Genomic DNA, 22026 nt, shown 5'->3' on the forward strand with positions numbered 1-22026 from the left:
TGGTCAGAACAACTGCCACCTGAAGAAATAAACACCTTGTTTTCAAAGAAATCTCTGAAGGCACTATTTATCAAAGGTACCTTTTCCTGTAAAGCTCACACCTTCAATACCTTATCTGGGCCAACATGACACCAATTGTTAAAGTTCACTTGAGAATATAACTTTTAAAAAAGTTTTGGGATTTACATATGAAACAACTGAAACCAACATGGTCATTCCAACAGATGAGAGATTTAACAAACAAGATCTTTTGCAATATATAATTTCAGGTACATCACACTGTAAATGTTTTGCTATAAATTCTGTGCCTTAATATCTTATACTCCACAATCATCTGATAAAAGAGTGGTGCTCCAAATACCTCTGCTTCCAATTAAACCTGTTGGACTATAACCTAGGGTTGTGTGATTTTTAACTTTTCCTGTAAAAGCAGTAAAAAGTAAGAGGATGACCCAGGGAGGAGACAACAGAATTAGAAGGATGGAAAGAAGCGATAGATTAAGAATATCGGAAGCAGGACAGCATAGAGTGACTGCACGGACTTTAGAAATTAGATTAGATTCCCTACAGTATGGAAACAGGCCCTTTGGCCCAACATGTCCACACCAACCCTTAGAAGAGTAATCCACACAGATCCATTCCCCTACCCTATACTTACCCTGGACTAACGCACCTATCACTCTGGGCAATTTAGCATAGCCATCTCACCTGACCTGCATATCTTTGGATTGTGATAGGAAACTGGAGCACCCAGAGGAAACCCACGCAGACATGGGGAGAATGTGCAAACTCCACACAGTCACCTTTGGCGGGAATCAAACCCGGGTTCCTGGTGCTGTGAGGCAACAGTGCTAACCACTGAGCCACTGTTCTGTCACTTAACTAATGTTGAGTTAATGTTAGATATTTATGTTATTGGAGCAGCATTTTAATAGTGTTGATGGTCAGACAGTAATTAGTTAAAAAAGGGGCGTGGATTTGTTAATAGTTTTTGGTTAGTGCTCATTGTTGGAATTAGGAAAATAAGTTGCTATTTTTTTCTTTAAACAGTGGAAATCAGGGGTTCTCTTTTACTCACTCTTTGAGCATACCACATTTAGAGAAGATATGGGGTTAGAACTAGAATTCCTACAGTGTGGAAACAGACCCTTCAGCCCAATAGGTCCACACTGACCCTCCAAAGAATAACCCACACAGTCCCATTCCACGACCCTAAGGATCTGCATTCCTCTGCTCCCTTCCCATTCATCAATTTGTCTGGATCCTTCTTACTCCAGGCACCCACCACCTTCTGTGTGAAGAATCTTCCATGTATCTCTCCCCAAAACATTTCCCCTCTCAATTTGAACTCGTGACCCCTAGTAATTGAGTCCTCCATTCTGGGAAAAATGTTTCTTGCTATCCACCCTGTCTACACCTCTCATGATTTTATAGACCTCAATCAGGTCCCCCTCAACCTCCTTCTTTCCAATGAAAATGATCCTAACCTTCTTAACCTCTTCTCATAGCTAGCACCCTTCATACCAGTCAACATCCTGATGAACTTCCTCTGCACAATCTCCAAAGCATCCACATCCTTTTTGGTAATGTGGTGACCAGAACTGTACACAGCATTCCAAATGTGGCCGAACCAAAGTCTTATTCCTCAGTTCCCGTTGTAACATTGGATATGTCTGGTCTGGCCCTGGGGTCTTAACTATCTTGATGCTTCCCAGAATTTCCAGCACATCCACATCATTAATATCAATCTGTTCAAGCTTATTGACCTGGTCCATGGTGTTCCCACTATCAACAAGGTCCCTTTCTCCGGTGAATACTGAAGCAAAAACCTCATTTAGGGCCTCCCCTACCTTTTCAGACTCCAGGCACAAGTTCCCTCCACTATCCCCGATCAGCCCTACCCGCTCTCTGATCATTCTGTTGTGAATCACGTAAGTGTAGAATGCCTTTGAGTTTTCCCTAATCCTTCCCACCAAGGCTTTTTTGCTCCGCCCATCCTGGCTCTCCTCAGACCATTTTTGCATTCTTTCCTAGCTACCCTGTAATCCTCTAAAACTGTACCAAATCCTTGCTTCCTCAACCTTAAGTAAGCTTCCTTCTTCCTGTTGGCGAGAAGCTCCTCTACTCTTGTCATCCAAGGATCCTTCACCTTACCATTCCTTGTCTGTCTCAGTGGGACAAAGTTATCCAACACTCGCAACAAGTGCTCCTTAAACAGCCTCCACATTTCTGTTGTACACTCCCAATTTATACTGCACAGCTCCTGTCTAATAGCAGCATAATTTCCTCTCCCCTAATTAAATACTTTCTCATACTGTCTGCTCCTGTCCCTCTCCATGGCTATGGTATTGGTGAGGCCATTTTGGTCACTGTCACCGAAATGCTCTCCCACCGAGAGATCTGACACCTGGCCTGGCTCGGTGACTAGCACCAAATACAATATGGCCTACCCCATAGTCGGCCTATCCACATATTGAGTCAGGAATCCCTTCTGGACACACCAGAAAATCGGCTCCATCCGGACCATCTGTGCTAAGACGGTTACAATCAATATTGGGGAATTTGAAGTCACCCATAACAACAACTCTGTTACATCTGCACCTTTCCAAGATCTGCTATCCAGTCTGTTCTTCCATCTGTCTGCTGCTATTGGTGGGGGTGGGAGCAGGGGTCCACTGAAAACACCCAATTAACTGACTGCTCCTTTCCAGTTACTGACCTGCACCCATACTGACTCAGTAGACAAATCCTCCTCAATGACAATCTCATTTTCTGCAGGAGTGATGTACTCTCGAACTAACAATACTACTCCCCCTCCTCTTTTACCCCCCTCCATGTTCTTTGTAAAACGTCTAAACCCTGGAACATCCAGCGACCATTCCTACCCATGTGAAATCTATGTCTTGGTTATGGCCACAAGATCGGAGTTCCAAGTCCTGATCCATGCTCTAAGTTTATCACTCCTATTCTTGAGACTCCTTGCATCGAAACAGACACTTTTAAACACCCCTTTTTCCTATCAACTGTGTATCCTTCCTCTGCACTCTATTTCTGCCTGTTCAACAACTACTCTCTCCTCTGGTCTGTAGCTCTGATTCCCATTCCCCTGCTAAACTAGTTGAAACCTTCCCAAAGTGGTCTAGCAAATCTCCCACCCAGGACATTGGTGCCCCTCCAGTTTAAGTTAACTATGTATAGGTCCCACCTTCCCAGAAGGTATCCCAATGGTCCAAGTGAAGCCCTCCCTCCTGCACCAGTCCTGTAGCCACGTTCTTAGCTGCACTCGCTCCCTGTTCCTCGCCTGACTAATACGTGCGACCAGTAATAATCCTGAGATTACTCCTTTGCGCGTCCTTCTTGTTAGTTTCCAACCTAACTGCCCGAAATCACTTGTTAGATTCTCATCCCTTTTCCTGGCCATTCCATTGGTGCCAATGGGCACCACAACTTCTTGCTGCTCACCCTCCCCCTTCAGAACCTTGTAGACTCGATCAGAGACATCCCGGACCCTGGCACCTGGGAGACAACATACCTTCCGGGAGTCCTGTTCACAATCACAGAATCTCCTGTCTGTTCCTCTAACTATTGAGTCTCTTGCCACTAGCGCTTTTATATTGTCCCACTTCTCTTTTGAGCCACAGAGGCAGGCTCAGTGCCAGAGTGCTGGTCACTATGGCTTTCCACTGTAGGTCATCCACCCCAAAAGTATCTAAACTGGTATACTTATTAATGAGGGGAATGGCCAAAGGGGCCTTTTAGATTAGATTCCAGATTTAAAAAGCAACAAAGAACCACGAAGCAAGAAATAAAGGTAGATAACGTATGAATTCAAAATAGCACAGAATGTAAAAACAGGTAGGAAAGGTTTAGGTTGGAAAAGGGTGGCTAAAGTGGATGTAGATCTCTTGCAAGATGAGAAAGGAGAATTAATATTGGCTGAAACGTCCGAGGTCTTGAATGACTATTTTGTGTCAGTCTTCATGCTGGAAGATGTGTCTAACATGCCAAAGAATGATGTTAAGGAGGTGAGGACCTCAACTCAATTGATATCACTAAAAGGGCAGTGTTGAGCAAACTTGAGACTCTAACGATAGATTAGTTCCCTGGTCTTGATGGAATGCATCCCAGGGTGCTGAAAGAAATGGCAGAAGTTACAGGAGATGTGTTAGTGGTAATTTACCAAAATTCACTGGACTCCAGGCAGGTCACAGCAGACTGGAAGGCAGTGAATGTCACACCACTGTTTATAAAAGGGTGCAGGCAAAAGGCAGGTAATGATAGGCCAGTTCGCTCAACATCTGTAGTTGGGAAAATGCCGAAGGCTATCATTAAAGAAGGAATAGTGAGACATCTGGATGGAAAGGGTTCCATCAGGCAGGCACAGCATGGATTCAGGAAGGGAAGGTCGTGTTTGACAAACTTACTGAAGTTCTTTGAGGATGTAACAAGCACGGTGGGTGGAGAGAAAGTAGGTGGATGTTGTATACTGAGATTTCCAGAAGGCTTTCGATAAGGTGCCACATAAAAGATTCATCCATAAGACAAGAATGTGTGGAGGTACAGGGAATGTACTAGCATGGACTGGTTCACTAAGAGTCAGGAAAGAATTGGGATAAATGTGTGTTTCTCTGGTTGGAGATCAGCGGTGAGTGGGGTGCCACAGGGGTCAGTGTTCAGCCCAGAGCTGTTCATAATATATATAAATAATTTGGAAGAGGAGACCAAGTGTAACATAGCCAAGGTTGTTGATGACACTAAATTGAGTGGAAAGGGAAACTATGCAGAGGATGTGGAGGGTCTGCAGAGAGATTTTGATAGGTTAAGAGAGTGGCCAAGGGTCTGGCAGATGGAGTACAATGCTGGTAAATGTGAGATTATCCACTTTAGAAGTAAAAATAGTCAGTCAGCGTATTATTTAAATGTGGAAAGATTGCAATATACTGTTGTGCAGAGGGACTTAGGAGTGCTCATACATGAATCGCAAAATGTTGATTTGCAAGTGCAACAGGTAATCAGGAAGGCAAACAGTAATATTGGCTTTCATTGCCAGAGGGATGGGTTTTAAGAGCGGGGAGGTTCTGCTGCAATTGTACAAGGTGTTGGTGAGGCTACACTTGGAGTATTATGCTCAGTTCTGGTCTCCTTACCTGAGGAAGGATCTACTGGAGCGGCACAGTGACTCATCGGTCAGCACTGCAGACCTGGGTTCAATTCCCGCCTCAGGCGACTGTGTGGAGTTGCACGTTCTCCCAATGTCGGCGTGGGTTTCCTCCGGGTGCTCCGGTTTCTTCCCACAATCCAAAGATGTGCAGGGCAGGTGGATTGGCCATGTTCAATCGCTCATAGCGTTAGGTGTATTAGTCAGGGGTAAATATAGGGTAGGGAAATGGGTCTGGGTGGGTTACTCTTCGGAGGGTCAGTGTGGACTTGTTGGTCTGAAGGGCATGTTTCCATACTGTAAGGAATCTAATCTACTGGCTTAAGAAACAGTGCAGAGGAGGTTCACCAAGTTGATTCTGGAGATGAGGGGCTTCTCCTGTGAGGAGAGGTAGACCCTCCTGTTGAGGGGAACTGGTTGGATCAGCAGGAGATGAAAAAATGGAGGGCTTGGAGACCTCCGTCATGGCAGATGGATGTGTACAGGGTCTGGATCTCCATGGTGAAGATGAGGCGTTGGGGACCAGGGAAATGGAAGTCATGGAGGAGGTGGATGCGTGGGTGGTATTCTGAACGTAGGTGGGGAGTTCCTGGATTATGGGGGACAGGACGGTGTTGAGATATGCAGAAATAGGTTCGGTGGGGCAGGAGCAGGCTGAGACAATGGGTTGACGGGGTAGTCAGGTTTGTGGATTTTTGGGTTGGAGGTGAGGGGTTCCTGGACAATGAGGTAGGGGGCTGTGGATGGGAAATCCCCAGTGGTGATGAGGTTGTGGATGGCCTGGGAGATGATGGTTTGGTGATGGGGGGTGAGTTCGTGGTCAAGAGGCCGGTAGGAACTGGTATCCACGCGTTGGCGCTTGGCTTCAGCAGTGTAGTGGTTGGTATGCCAAACTACCACTGCACCCCACCCCCACCCTTGTCTGTAGGTTTAATGGTGAGGTTGGGGTTGGGGTTGGAGCAGGGGGAATGGAGGGCTGTGAGTTGTAAGGGTGAGAGGTTAGAGTGGGTGAGGGGGTTAGACAGGTTGAGGTGGTCAATGTCATGGCAGCAGTTGCAAATGAAGAGATTGAGGGTTGGTAATAGACCAGCACAGGGTGTCCAGGTCAGTTGGAGGTGGGAGGAGGGGTCCTCAAAGGGTGACATGGAGGCGGCCTTCCTCCAAACCAAAGGGGTAGCCATGGGCACCTGCATGGGCCCAGCTATGCCTGCCTCTTTGTGGGTATGTGGAACAGTCCATCTTCCCCTATCTCTTTCTCCCCTAAAGTGATGATTGTATCGGCACCACCTCATGCTCCCACCAGTTGAACAGTTCATCAAGTTCATTAACACCTTCCATTCCAACCTGAAGTTCCCATGGATCATCTCAGACACCTCCCTCCACTTCGTGGATCACTCCATCCCCATTTCTGACAACAAACTCAACACAGACATCTGCTACAAACCCACTGACCCCCACAGCTACCTGGATTACACCTCCTCCCACCCTGCCTTCTGTAAAAATGCCATCCCTTACTCCCAATTCCTTTGCCTCTGCCGCATCTGCTCCCAGGAGGACCAGTTTCACGATAAAGCATCCCAGATGGCCTCCTTCTTCAAAGACCGCAATTTCCCCTCCCAGATGGTTGACGATGCCCTCCAGCTCATCTCCTCCATTTCCTATACTCCACCCCTCCAGTCACAACAAGGAGACCTCTGGTCCTCACCTTCTACCCCACCAACCTCTGGGTACATCACATCATCTTCCGCCATTTCCGCCACCTACAAACAGACCCCACCACTAGGGATATATTTGCCTCTGCATTCCGGAGAGACCATTCCTTACACAACTCCGTTGTTAGGTCCAACTTCCCCTGCTAATTCCAGAAGTGCAAAACCTGTGCTCACACCTCCTCCCTCACCTCTGTCTAAGGTCCCAAAGCATCCTTCCACATTCAACAGAGATTTATCTGCACTTTCTTACACGTCATCTACTGTGTCGATTGTTTCCGATGTGTTCTCCTCTACATTGTGGAGACAGGACGCCAACTTGCAGAATGTTTCAGAGAACATCTCTGGGACACACACATCAAACAACCCCACCGCCCTTTGGCTGTACACTTTAACTCCCCCACCCACTCCGCCAAGAACATGCAGACCCTGGGCCTCCTCCATCACCTCCGCCATTACCACCCGACACCTGGAGGAAGAACGCTTCATCTTCTGCCTTGGGACGCTCCAACCACACAGGATTAATGTAGATTTTACCAGTTTCCTCAATTCTCCTCCCCTCACCTTATCCCAGATCCAACCCTCCAACTTAGCACCGTCCTTTTGAACTGTCCTACCTGTCCATCTTCCTTTCCACCTATCTGCTCCACCCTCCTCTCCAACCTATCATCTTCATCTCCATCTCCATATACCTATTGCATTACCAGCTACCTTCCTCTCTTCCTATTTATCTTTCAACCCCCTTGGTCCGCAAGCCTAATTCCTGCTGAAGGGCTAATGCTCGAAATGCCAATTCTCCTGCTCCTTGGATGCAGCCTCACTGGCTGTGTTTTTCCAGCACCACACTCTTTGACTCTTCATTCCAGATTGTCAGAATCTTCAGTACCTTTTTTGTGTTCTTCAGTAGTTTTGAATCTGCATTTCACTCCCTGAACTGATTGTGGAATCAAATGAAAGTAGCAACTGTTGGTTTTTTAAAATGAACAGTTAAGAAGAAAGATGATGGAATAGAAGAATAGAAGTGATTTTCCAGATATTTTGAAGAACCAGGAAGAGAACAAATGGTGAATAGCATTTTTGTCTTGTATCACTGCACAATTTTCACAATTTATTTATCAAACTAACCCATTACATGAGAGAACGTCTATCCTGGAACACCAAGAAGCCTCAACTCTTGGATTACCCAACATGCTGGTCTATTTTTGGAAATAAATACTTAATCACAATGGTGGCTGCGTAATCACAATATGACCAAGTTGACCAACCTTCGCACAAAATTCTACTTTTAAGACACACGATTGAAAATGAACAGAAACATAAAATTAGCTCAATTCTGTCACATAACACCTTGATGATTTCATAAGTGAGTAGCTTGGATGGAGTGAGTTTTAAGTTGCGTGTGAAGTGGAAACTGGGGGTGATACTGGAAATAAATCAAACAGAATCATATTTTAGATCAATGTACAGTGCATCTTATATTCAAATTTGCTTAATCAAATGGAACTGATAATAAATTGGCATCAGGGAGGTGGCAACAGGTTTCACCTTACTTGATAGCTTTGTCCGTTACAAAATTCCATGTCTGGAAATGTGTAAGAAAGTGGCCAGCACCAAACCTTTCATCATACAGCATGTCAAAAGGTGTGATTGGTTTCAATCTTTTGACTTACCCTTCAAGTGTCTGGGTATCTCTGATATCTCTTCGATGATGTTTGTATAATGTGCCACAGCAGCACCTGCTTGAAACAAATTTTTCCGTAAAATCAGATACAAGAATAATCACAGCAGTATGTATGATACTAATTTGGATGCAAGTGGAATTACACAGTACCGCTTTGCTCTATTTCTTCCAATATTTTGTCCAACTTCGGGACACCATTGCGCATTTTCACAAAAGATTTCCACATCACCCTTCGGGCTCCAGCTTCCTTCTCCATTACCAGATTCAGAAGAAATTCGGCGCTTTCTACTTTTTTCCCATCGTCTGCCAGTTCAGTAACTTTCTGGAAATAACAAGAAGCACCATATTTCATAAACCGTGAATATTCAATAACTGTGTTATTTCAGTTTGTCAAATGAATCAAATGGATAACAGACGAAGAAACTCCCCTACACAGTGCAATTATCGGCATTAGCTCAAAATCAATCAAGTTACATTTCAGGATTTTAGCACGCTAAAATTTTCTGGGGACAGGTGGTAACATACTGCTAAAGTTATTGAGGTACTAAACTGGAGGCTAATGTTAAGACATTGGGGACATGTGTTCAAGTTGTATTATTGTTATATGGCGAAAAAGGATTTCAATAACACAAAAGAGGTCAGGTATTAACTGACAGCATTCTGAAAATGTGATCACAGTTGAACGTTATAAAAAAAACTGGCTTATTAACGTCCTTTCGGGATGGAAATTAAATCTGTCAGTTTTACTTGTTGTTGTTGACATTTGTCTCCACATTCACAGGAATGTGTTTGACCATTACACCCTCTGGATAGCAGTGGCAAGAACATAGAACATAGAACAATACAGCACAGTGTTGTTCCCCTTTGGCCCTCAATGTTGCGCCGATCCAAGCCCACCTAACCTACACTAGCCCACTATCCTCCATATGCCTATCCAATGCCCGTTAAATTGCCCATAAAGAGGGAGAGTCCACCACTGCTACTGGCAGGGCATTCCATGAACTCACGACTCGCTGAGTATAGAATCTACCCCTAACATCTGTCCTATACCTACCACCCCTTAATTTAAAGCTATGCCCCCTCAAATTGGTGACTCCATACGTGGAAAAAGATTCTCGTGGTCAACCCGATCGAAACCACTAATCATCTTGTACACCTCTATCAAGTCACCCCTAAACCTTCTTTTCTCCAATAAAAACAGCCCCAAGTGCCTCAGCCTTTCCTCAGACGATCTTCCTACCATACCAGGCAACATCCTGGTAAACCTCCTCTGGACCCGTTCCAGTGCCTCCACATCCTTCCTATAGTATGGCGACCAAAACTGCACACAATACTCCAGAAGCAGCCGCACCAGAGTCTTATACAACTGCAACATGACCTCAGAACTCCAGAATTCAATTCCTCTACCAATAAAGCCCAGTACACCATATGCCTTCTTGACAGCACTATTTAGCTGCGTGGCAACTTTCAGAGATCTGTGTATATGGACACCAAGATCTCTCTGCTCATCCACACTATCAAGTATCCGACCATTAGCCCAGTACCCCATCTTTTTGTTACTCATACCAAAGTGAATCACCTTACACTTAGCTACATTGAACTCCATGTGCCACCTTTCTGCCCAGCTCTGCAGCTTATCTATATCCCACTGTAACCTGCCACATTCTTCCTCACTGTCAACAACTCCACTGACTTTCGTATCATCCGCAAACTTGCTCACCCAACCTTGGAGCCCCTCCTGCAGGTCATTTCTAAAAATGACAAACACCAATGGTCCCAAAACAGATTCTTGTGAAACACCGTTCGTAACTGCACTCCAAGATGACCTTTACCATCAACTACTACCCTCTGTCTTCTTCCAGCCAGCCAATTCCTAATCCAAACCTCCAACTCACATTCAATGCCATACCTCCGTATTTCTTTGCAGTAGCCTACCATGGGGAACGTTATCAAATGCCTTACTAAAATCCATATACACCACATCTACCGCTTTACCCTCGTCCACCTCCTTAGTCACCCTCTCAAAGAATTCAATAAGGTTTTTGAGGCACGATCTGCCCTTCACAAAACCATGCTGACTATCCTTGATCACATTATTCCTATCCAGATGTTGATAAATCCTATCCCTTACAATTCTCTCTAAGACTTTGCCCACAACAGAAGTGAGGCTCACCGGCCTATAGTAACGAGGGTTATCCCTACTCCCCTTCTTGAACAAGGGAACCACATTTGCTATCCTCCAGTCTTCTGGCACTATTCCTATAGACAACGAGGACATAAATATCAAGGCCAATGGCTCTGCAATCTCCTCCCTTGCTTCCCAGAGAATCCTAGGATAAATGCCATCAGGCCCAGGGGACTTATCTATTTTCACCCCTTCCAGAATTTCCAACACTTCTTCCCTACATACCTCAAAGCCGTCCATTCTAATTAATTGTGACTCAGTATTCACATCGGCAACAATGTCCTGTTCCTGAGTGAACACTGACGAAAAGTATTCGTTCAGTGTCTCCCCAATCTCTTCAGCATCCACACGCAACTTCCCACTACTATCCTTGACTGGACCTATTCCTACCCTAGTCATTCTTTTAGTCCTGACATACCTATAGAAAGCCTTTTGGTTTTCCTTAATCCTATCAACTAAGGACTTTTCATGTCCCCTCCTTGCTGCTCTTAGCTCTCTCTTCAGATCATTCCTGGCTACCTTATAACTCTCAATCGCCCCAATTGAACCTTCACACCTCATCTTTACAAAGGCCGCCCTCTTCCCATTAACAAAGGATTCCAATTCCTTCTTAAACCATGGCTCCCTCACACGATCCTTTACTCCCTGCCTGACAGGTACATACTTATCAAGGACATTCAATAGTTGCTCCTTGAACAAGCTCCACATATCAATTGCGCCCTTGCCTTAAACCCTACTTTTCCAAGCCACGCATCGTAAGTTGTGCCTCACCGCATCATAATTTCCCTGCCCCCAGCTATAACTCTTGCCCTGCAGTGCACACTTATCCCTCTCCATCACTACAGTAAAAGTCACCGAATTGTGGTCACTGTCCCCAAAGTGCTCACCTACCTCCAATTGTAACACTTGGCCTGGTTCGTTACCCAGAACCAAATCCAGTATGGCCTCACCTCTTGTTGGCCTGTCTACATATTCTGTCAGGAACTCCTCCTGCACACATTGGACAAACACCGACCCATCTAACGAACTCGAGCTATACCTTTCCCAGTCAATATCAGGAAAGTTAAAGCCCACATTACAACCACCCTATTACTTTTACTCTTCTGCTGAATCATCCTCGCAATCCTTTCTTCTACGTCTCTCGGACGATTAGGAGGCCTGTAGAAAACTCCTAACAGGGTGACCTCACCTTTCCTATTCCTAACCTCAGCCCAAACTACCTCAGATGGCGAGTCTTCATCCATCGTCCTTTCCACAGCTGTAATACTATCTTTGACAAGCAATGCCACACCTTTTACCCCCATCTCTGACCCGACTAAAACATTTAAACCCTGGAACCTGCAACAGCCAATCCTGTCCCTGTTCTACCCATGTCTCCGTAATAGCAACAACATCAAAATCCCAGGTACCAACCCACGCTGCAAGTTCACCTTCCTTATTTTGTATACTTCTTGCATTGAAGTATACACACTTCAAGCCACTTTCCTGTTTACAGGCACCCTCCTTTGAGATTGATGCCATGTTCCTAACCTCCCTACACTCCAGGTCCTGCACCCTAAAGCTGCAGTCTAGGTTCCCATGCCCCTGCAGAGTTAGTTTAAACCCCCCCCCCCCCCACCAAAGGGCACTAGCAAACCTCCCCCCAAGGATACTGGTGCCCCTCAGGTTCAGGTGTAGACCATCCTGTTTATAGAGGTCTCACCTTCCCCAGAAAGAACCCCAGTTATCCAGATACCAGAATCCCTCCCTCCTGCACCATCCCTGTAGCCATGCATTTAACTTTTCTCTCTTCCTATTCCTCGACTCTCTATCACGTGGCGCGGTAACTAAGCAGAGACAACAACTCTGTTTGTTCTAACTCCGAGCTTCCAACCTATCTCCCTGAAAGCCTGCCTAACATCCTCAGCCCTCCTCCTACCTATGTCGTTGGTGCCAACGTGGACCACGACTTCGGGATGCTCCCCCTCCCCATTAAGGACCCGGAAAACACGATCAGAGACGTCATGTACCCTTGCACCTGGGAGGTAACATACCAAACATGAGAACAGTGACAAATGGTCAATAAATGCTGACGATAGCACGCATACACAGTCCATGAATGGATTAACAATAACACCTGACAGCAGATAAACGTTCCAACACTCTGTTCAAAGCGATGTGTGTCTCCCAGAGCAATAGTATTCTTTCAAGTGCAGTCACAGAGTTATAGACTTACAGAGATGTACTGCATGGAAGCAGACATTTTGATTCAAGTTGCCCATGCCGGACAATTATCCTCAGTTACCATCGGTCCAATTTTACAGCATTTGGCTCAAATACTCATCCAGATGCCTTTTAAATGTTGCAATTGTTCCAGCTTCCACCAAGTCCTCTGGCAGCTCATTCTACACACACACCACCCTCTGTGTGAAAAAGTTGCCCCTTTGGTCCCTTTTAAATCTTTCCCCTCTTACCATAAACCGATGCCCTATAGTGTTGAATTCCCCTTCCCTGGGGAAAAGAACTCGACTATTTACCCTGTTCATGCCCCCCATGAATTCATCAACCTCTGTAAGGTCAACCCTCAGCCTCTGTCACTCCAGGGAAAACAGCCCCAGCCTATTCAGCCTCTCCCTATAGTTCAAATCTTCCAACCCATTCAGCTTCTCCCTATAGCTCAAATCTTCCAATCTACCATGTGGAACCTTGTCAAAAGCGTTGCTGAAGTCCATATAGACAACATCCAATGCTCTACTTTCATCAAGCTTCTTTGTCACTTCCTTAGAAAACTCAATCAAGTTAGTAAGATACAATTTCCCATACACAACATCATGTCGACTGTCCTTAATTAGTTCTTGCCTTTCCAAATACATGGAAATCCTGTCCCTCAGAATCACATACGAAAACTTACCTGTCACTGATGTCAGGCTCACCAGTCGATAGTTCCCTGGCTTTTCCTTACCAACTTTCTTAAATAATGGCACCACATTAGCCACTCTCCAGTCTTCTGGCACCTCAACTGTGGCTATCCATGATACAAATATCTCAGCAAGGAGTCTAGCAATCACCTCCCTTGATTCCCACAAAGAAAGTTGAATCGCTTGTCAAGAGGAAGAAGAAGGCTTATGTTAGGATCAAATGTAAACACTCAGTTAGGGAGCTTGAGAGTCACAAGTTAGCTGGGAAAGACCTAAAAGAGAGCTAAGTTGAGCGAGGAGGGAACATGAGAAGTTGTTGACAGATAGGATCAGGGAAAACAGTAAAGCTTTCCATAGGTATAAGGGATAAAAGAATGACCAGAGTAAGATAAGGATCAAACAAGGACAGTAGTGGGAAGTTGTGCGTGGAGTCAGAGGATATAGGGAAGCGTTAAATGAACATTTCTCATCAGTATTCACACTGGATCAAGACAATGTTGTTGAGGAGAATACTGAGAAATAGGCTGTGAGACTAGATGGGATTGAGGTTCACAAGGAGAAGGTGTTAGAAATTCTGGAAAGTGTGAAAATAGTTAAATCTCCTGGGCTGGATGGAATTTATCCTAGGATTCTCTGGGAACCCGAGTCTTTGACTTTGATCTTTATGTCATCGTTGTTGGCTGGAATATTGCCAGAAGACTGGAGGATAGCAAATGTTGTTCCCTTGTTCAAGAAGGGGAGTAGAGACAACCCTGGTAATTATAGACCAGTGAGCCTTACTTTAGCTGTGGGTTAAGTGTTGGTAAAGGTCACAAGAAATTGGATTTATAATCATCTCGAATAGGTTAAGTTTTGCACCTTCTCTAGTAGGTAGATTCACATACTAAATAAGAAAATGTTCTTGTACACACTTAACAAACTCCTCTCCCTTAACACTATGGCAGTCCAAGTCTATGTTTGGAAAATTAAAATCTCCTACCATTACCACCCTATTTTCTTTTTTACAAATGACTGAAATTTCCTTACAAATCTGCTTCTCAATTTCCCACGAACTACTTGGGGGTTCTATAGTACAATTCCAATAAACTGATCATCCCTTTCTTATTTCCCAGTTCCACCCAAATAACTTCACTGGACTTGCTCCCAGGAATATCCTCCCCAAATACAGCCATAAGGTTAACCCTGAGCAAAACTGCCTCTCCTCCTCCTGTCTTGCCCCTTTTCAATCCTTCCTATGGCTTCTATTCCCTGGTACAATGAGCTGCCAGTCCTGTCCATCCCTGAGCCACATCTCTTTAATTGCTATGATATCCCAGTTCCATATTCACAATCATGCTCTGAGTTTATCTGCCTTACCCCTAGGCCTCTCGCATTGAAATAAATGCAATTTAATTTACCAGTCCTACCTCGTTCTCTGCCTTACTCTTGCCTGTCTTGACTGTTTGACTTCCTCCTTTTCTCAAGTGCACCAGCCTCAGACGTATCTCTTTTCTTACTATCTCTTTGGGTCTGTGTGGCCCCTTACTAGTTTAAATCCTCCCAAGAAGCTCGGGCAAATCTCCCCACCAGTTTATTCATTCCCTTCCAACCTGTCTTTGTAAATAGGTCACTTCCACCCCAGAAGAGATTCCAATTATTCAAAAATGTGAATCCTTCTCCCCTGCAATAGCTCCTCAGCCACACATTCATCTGTTCTATCCTCATATTCCTACCTTCACTAGCACATGGCACTGGGAGTAAACCAGATATTCCTACCTTTTTAATGTCTTGCCTAATTTCCTGTATTATCTCATCTGAATTTGGTACTTTTCTCACCCTATGTTGTTGCCTCCAATGCGTACAAGACCTGCCTGCTTGTCATTCTCCACTTTGAGAATATTCTGCACCTTCTCAAAGACACCCTTTGCCAGCCATTGAAACATCTGTCTGTGCCTCTGACTAGAGAGTGCCCTATAACAATCGATTGCTTGGAACCTGACATACCCCTCATTATATTAGAGCCTGTCCTTGTACCAGAAACTTAGCTGTCAGTGCACACTCCCCTGAGAATCCATCACCCTCTACATCTTCCAAAAAAACATGCTTGTTTGAGATGGGCAGAGCCACAGGAGACTCCTGCACTACCTGCCTACCTCTACTACCTTTCTCAGAGTTGAAAATGTGTTGCTGGAAAAGCGCAGCAAAAACAAATTTTCAGCTCTGATCTCCAGCATCTGCAGTCCTCACTTTCTCCTACCTTTCTCAGAGGTCAACTATCTACCTGACTGTATCTGAAGTTTCTCCAGCTTCCTGAAACTGCCATCCATCACCCCCCCCTGTCCAACTCCTGTAACTTCCTCAGTACTTCTCACTGCTGCTGCAAAGGATCCGTGTCATCCAATAGGATTTGCAACCAAACATACTTCCTCAATTATGATCACCAGAAACATTGGCGTTCTCCCTCTCTGCACCTTAACAATCTACAGACCCAGAAAATCGAATAGCTCTAAAAACATTTCTCTAGGATAACTTAGTGCCTATGTTTTATATTTTTAATAAAAGTCAGTTCACTAAAATCTCGGTGCTTCATTACTGATGTCTTTTAGGAATAAGGACTAACATTGTCTTCATGTAAAATAATCATACCTCTTGAAGAATGTAGAAAAGCAACTGAACACAATGAATATTCTACTTGGAAATTGTTTAAGAATTTCATGAACATCTCCCTGTTCCCAGCTGCCAGAGAAAGTGGTGGAGGCTGGTACAATTACAACATTTAAAAGGCATCTGGAAGGATATATGAATAAGAACGGTTTAGAGGGATATAGACCAAATGCTGGCAAATGGGACTTGATTAATTTAGGATACCTGGTCAGCATGGACGGGTTGAACTGACGTGTCTGTCTTCATGCTCTTTGGCTCCATGACTCTCTGACTCTCAAAGTGAGTTTAAATTAGCTTGTACGTGAGTTTGTAGCAATAAGTTCAGAAGGAAAGGAAATCGGCTGGAAATAGGAGGTTAACATTTTAGTTTAGTACAGAAGTTTTAGAAACCAAAGCTATGGAATAGACAACGTGCTTGTTGTACAATGATTTATACTGAAGAATTCAGTGCAGGATGTCTGGTGAATAAGACAAATAAACAGTTTCCACAATAGTGGCCCAAATGTATAGCACATTCCAATATGAATAAATCACTGAGAAAGGATTCAGAGAATCAGGGAAAGAAATAGCAAAGGTTTTCTCATTGGAGTGAAGAAGGATGAGAAGTGACTTGATAGCGATGTACAAGATGATGAGGCGTAGATAGAGTGGATAGTCAGAGACTTTTTCCCAGGGCAGAAATGGTTATCAAGAGGGGGTGTAATTATAAGGTTTAGGAGAGATGTTTAGGGGAGATGTCAGAGGTAGGTTCTTTACACAGAGAGTGGTGGGTGCACAGAATGCACTGCCAGCAGTGGTAGGACAGGCTTATACATTAGGGACATTTAAGTGACATTTATCTCTTGGATAGGCACAAAGATAGTAAAATGTAGCATGTGTAAGTTAATTTGATCTTAGGGGAGGATGAAAGATTGGCACAACACTGAAGGCTGAAAGGCCTGTACTGTGCTGTATTCAGCTCGGTTCTATATTCAGTTTTTCACTTTCCATTTCACTGTGCCAACAGTCTGGATGATGCAGGGTTGGAGAACTGCTAAAGTCCTGTTATTGCTTTTTAAAAAAATAGACATTTTTATTGAAAATTTAACATGTTTTTACAAACTTACAAATAAAAAAAACACAAGTACAAACACTAATACACAATTAAATCTTAAATAAATAATAGCCAAAGCCTGTCAACCAAAAAGAAGAGATACAGAGAAAAAAACGAGAAAGACAAAACTCAACTAACTACTAATCTTACCTACAACAAGCCAGAGTGTATGATCAAATATCTTACATTACTCAAGAGAAAAAGAAAGGATAACATAGTAATTAAGTAGTGAAGTACATGCTCGGAATGAGTTAACATCAAATCGTAATAAAACCCGTATTCATGCGGGATTCCTCCCCCAAGGGGCCCCCGGAACAGCCAAAACCGCTACCTCAACGAGATGAAAGCCCTTGACAATATGGCCGAAATATCTTATCTATGTAATTCAAAAAGGGCTGTCATATTTTATAGAATAATTCAGTTTTTTGGTGCACCATATTTGTAAGGAAGTCAAGAGGAATACATTGCATGGTTAATCTGTGCCAATTCGGAAGTCCTGGAGGGCCCTCGGCCACCCAGCTGACTAAGATATTTTTCCTTGCACAAAAGGAGAGAATGGAAAATAATTTCCTCCCATGCACATCCAGAGAAGGTAAACTCGAGAAGCCCAGGAGAAGAGATATTGGATCTACTCTAATTTCCTATCCCAATATTTCTGTCAAGGCATTTGCTACTTTGGTCCAGTATTTGTGGATCTTATGGCATGTCCATAGCAGTGTGTAAGAGTGCCCACCTCTGTTTTGCATTTGGGACACATTGGAGTTGCTCCTGCCCTAAATTTTGCCAATTGTTCCGGTGCTATATGAGTCCTATGGAGTATCTTTAACTGAATGGCCTGGGTTCTGTTACAAATGGAGATTCTTCTGGCATTTTCCCAGATGTCATCCCACATTCCTGTAGAAATTTCCAGCCCCAACTCCTGATCCCATGTTCTAAGCAGATGGTCCATGTCTTCCGACACTTCATTATGTAATAAGTGATAAAGAGTGCTGACCAAGGATACACCCATTGGCCACAACACTCTACGTTCTCTATCTGATTTATAAAGGCTATCTAATAGCGTAGTCTTCTTCTGTATGTAATCTCAAATTTGGAAGTATTGAAAGAGATCTCCATTAGGTAATCCAAATTTCTGATGCAGCTGCTCAAAAGACATCAGGGCCCCCTTCTCAAACAGATCCCCTAAATAGGAAATATCCCTGGACCTCCAGGATTTGAATGTGGCATTTGTGAGCCCTGGTTGAAAACACCATACCCCTACAATGGGAGTACAGGGGGATGTTTTATGTGAATTACCCTCGTTTTGCCGCATTATATTCCAGGCTTTAATTGTGTTTAATACTATGGGGTTTTTACAGTGGTCCATAATGATTTTCATCTTATCTAAAAATAAGATGTTAATAAGAGGACACTTTACTTGAGAAGCCCAGATGTCCAGCCAGATTGATTGCGGGTCAGGCGAGAACCAATTGCTATGTAGCTTAATAGGGAACTCAGCTGACACTTCCTAAAGTATGGAAAATCCAGCCCTCCCCTTGCCTGTGGAAGCTGTAGCTTCCTTAACTTAATGAGGGAAAATCTATGATTCCACATGAAAGAACCAAGCCAACCATATAATTTGCACAGTGCTGGCCTCGGCAGCATCACTGGGAGCATTCTCATATGGTATAAGAGACGGGGCAAGACATTCATTTTAATTAGAGCTATTCTTCCTAGCCAGGAAATTGGAAGATTCCCCGCAGCGTTGAAGGTCCTGCCTTATCCTTTCCAGTAGATGCCCAAAATTGACCTTGTACAGCTGACCAAATACTGGGGTGATAAAAATACCTAAATATAAAAAACCCTCCAGAGACCACAGAAAGGGAAAGTGAGATCCGTCCAATAAGTGGGACATACTAGCGAGGCTGCCCTATGGCATGGCCTCTGATTTTGAGAAATTAATTTTGTAACCTGAGAATGCACTAAATATATTAATATTTTGGATCAGGCGGGGCAACGATATCAGAGGATTACTAAGAAAAAGAGAACATCAACTGCCTAAAGGATAATTTTATGTTTACTTGTACCAATCCTCGGGGCCGTTATATTAGAGTCAACCCGTATAGCTTCCGCTAGTGGCTCAATTATTAGCGTGAATAGCAACAGTGAGAGAGGACATCCCTGACAGCAGCCACTACCCACACTGAAGCTATCTGAGTCTAAACCATTAGTGATCACAACTGCTTTGGGATCATTGTACAATGTTGAGACCCATTTAGCAAATACCTTCCCAACGCCAAACCTTTCCAATGTATAGAACAGGTATGACCATTCTACCCTGTTGAATGCCTACTCCACATCCGAGACTACTATTCCCAGTACTTTTCCTGATGACAGACTTGAATCACATTCAAAACCCTTCTAATATTATTAGATGATATACAGCCCTTGATAAACCCCGTCTGATCCTCCTTTATGATGTGTGGCAATACCGTCTCCAGCCTCAATGCTAATGTTTTAGAAAGAATTTTAAAATCTACTTTTAGCAAGGATGTCAGTCTATATGATGTGCAATCTTCTGGGTCCTTTCCTTTTTTGAGAATAACAGAGATATTTGCCTCTTTCAGCGAAGGCGGGAGGGCAGCCCTGACCGTATGAGTAGTTGTACATGTCCATGCGTGAACCAGCTAATACTCCTGGAAACTCTTTGCAAACTTCAACCTGAAGTCCATCTGGGCCAGGTGCCTTACCGCTCTGAAGTTGCCTGATTGCGTCAAGTATTTCCTGGGTTGTTAGGGGAGCATTCAGGATCGACACCTGTTCTGGAGTTAAGTCCGGAAAAAGGACTGCATCCTCCTGGCTCTATCTTCACAATCCTGTGATTTATACAAATCAGAATAAAACTTTCTGAAGAATGTGTTGATCCTTTTATGATCGTGAGTCAGAGTACCAGTACTTTCCCTAACGGATGTGATAGCTTGAGGGGCCTTTTTATTCCCTTGCGAGAAATGCTAAGTATCTACCAGGTTCATCGCCAAATTCATATAATCTTTGCTTTGCAAATAATATTTCCCTCTTTGCCATTTGGGTAAGTGCGGTATTCAGGGCTGTCCTAAGGGCCGTAATCCTTTGTAATTTAGCAATAATCTGTCAATGTATGCTGTTTCAGCTGCTTTTAAACGAGCCTCAAGTAGACGCTGTTGTACTCCCTTTAGATTTTTCTGGGTCACCAAGTATGAAATGATCAGACCTCGCACATAAACTTTAATGGTCTCCCACATCATTGATGGGTTACGAGCCGTACCTGAATTAATTTGCAAAAAAAGTTTTAAATTCTTGAGAAAAGTATTTTACAAATTTACTATCCTTCATTAAGAAGGAATCCATAAGCCAATGTCAGGGGGATGCCTCATTGTTCCTAGCCTTGATTTCCATATACACAGCAGCATGATCAGAAATTATCATAACACCTATTTTTCAGGATGATATGGAATTCAAAAAGGTCAAGGGGGCAAAAAACATATCAATTCTAGTCTGACACTTATGTGGATTAGAGTAAAAAGAGAAATCTCTGCCTTGTGGGTGAAACCACCTCCACACATCTACTAATCCTAATTCTTTATTCAAATCCACCAATTGTCTGGATCTGGGGGATACACCCGCAGTCCTCTTGGGTATCCTGTCTATCTCCAGGTCCATAATACAATTAAAGTCTTCCCCTATAATTGTATGACGAGCCCGGAGAGCCGTCGGTTCAGGGGACAATACAGATTTAAAATCCCATATTCCTCTCCATTTATAAGGGCTTCAACCAATATATATCGTCCAGATTCATCTTTTATCTGACTTGGGATTTTGAAAGGGAGATTCTTCGTAATAAGAATGATTACTCCCCTACTTTTTGAGCTGAAAGAAGAAAAGAAAGCCTGATCAAATCCACCCTGTTTTAATTTCAAATGTTCTTTATCTAGTAAATGTGTCTCCTGTGGGAGAGCTATATCACTCCTTTCGTTTTTGAGATTAGATAGCATTTTCTTCCTTTTGACTGGCGAATTACTCCCTTTGACATTTGAGGTGCACCATTTAATCGAATGACTAACCATAATCGTCCAGGCAAGTCCGAGACCCCCCCAGAACGAGAAACCCCATCTGAAACACTCCCAGCATAGACCATAGAAAATTCACAAAAATAGAGATTCTTTAATCCACTCCAATTTAATAAAACACAATTTCTAAATAGAAAAAATATAAAACATATTTAAACGGAGACTTGCCCCCTTGTTTCCAGGGGGCATCACTTCCTTTCCGAAAACCCATCATATCCTCTCCCAACCAGTGCCCCACCCTCGACCCAGGCATCCCATAATAAAATAAAGAAAATTCAAGTGTGCTGTAAAGCTAAAGTTAACAGTGAGTACCCTACCCACTCCTACCCACACCAACACCTAGCAATATATTTGGCAATGTTAATACCACGTATAAACATATAAAACTATAAAATTACAGTCTTAGCAGATAATAATTAAATATAGTAACACAAAATAATAGCGGGAAACAAACCCGCTCTAAAAGAAAGAGATAAGGTAAGACAAGACAGGCACCCTCCTCACCTGAGTCAACTAGACCACACGGCCTATATATATAAAACAAAAAGGAAAATTGCAAAGTGGAAAACAAATAA

The 22026-nt window shown here is 43.6% G+C and overlaps 1 pseudogene; it reads right to left on the reverse strand.

Moving 5' to 3' along the window:
* The window catches only part of LOC140486097 (NACHT, LRR and PYD domains-containing protein 3-like), a 56674-nt pseudogene that overhangs the window by 7365 nt on the left and 27283 nt on the right, over nt 1–22026 (reverse strand).

This window comes from Chiloscyllium punctatum, chromosome 15, assembly GCF_047496795.1.
Source record: "Chiloscyllium punctatum isolate Juve2018m chromosome 15, sChiPun1.3, whole genome shotgun sequence".
Lineage (NCBI taxonomy): Eukaryota > Metazoa > Chordata > Chondrichthyes > Orectolobiformes > Hemiscylliidae > Chiloscyllium > Chiloscyllium punctatum.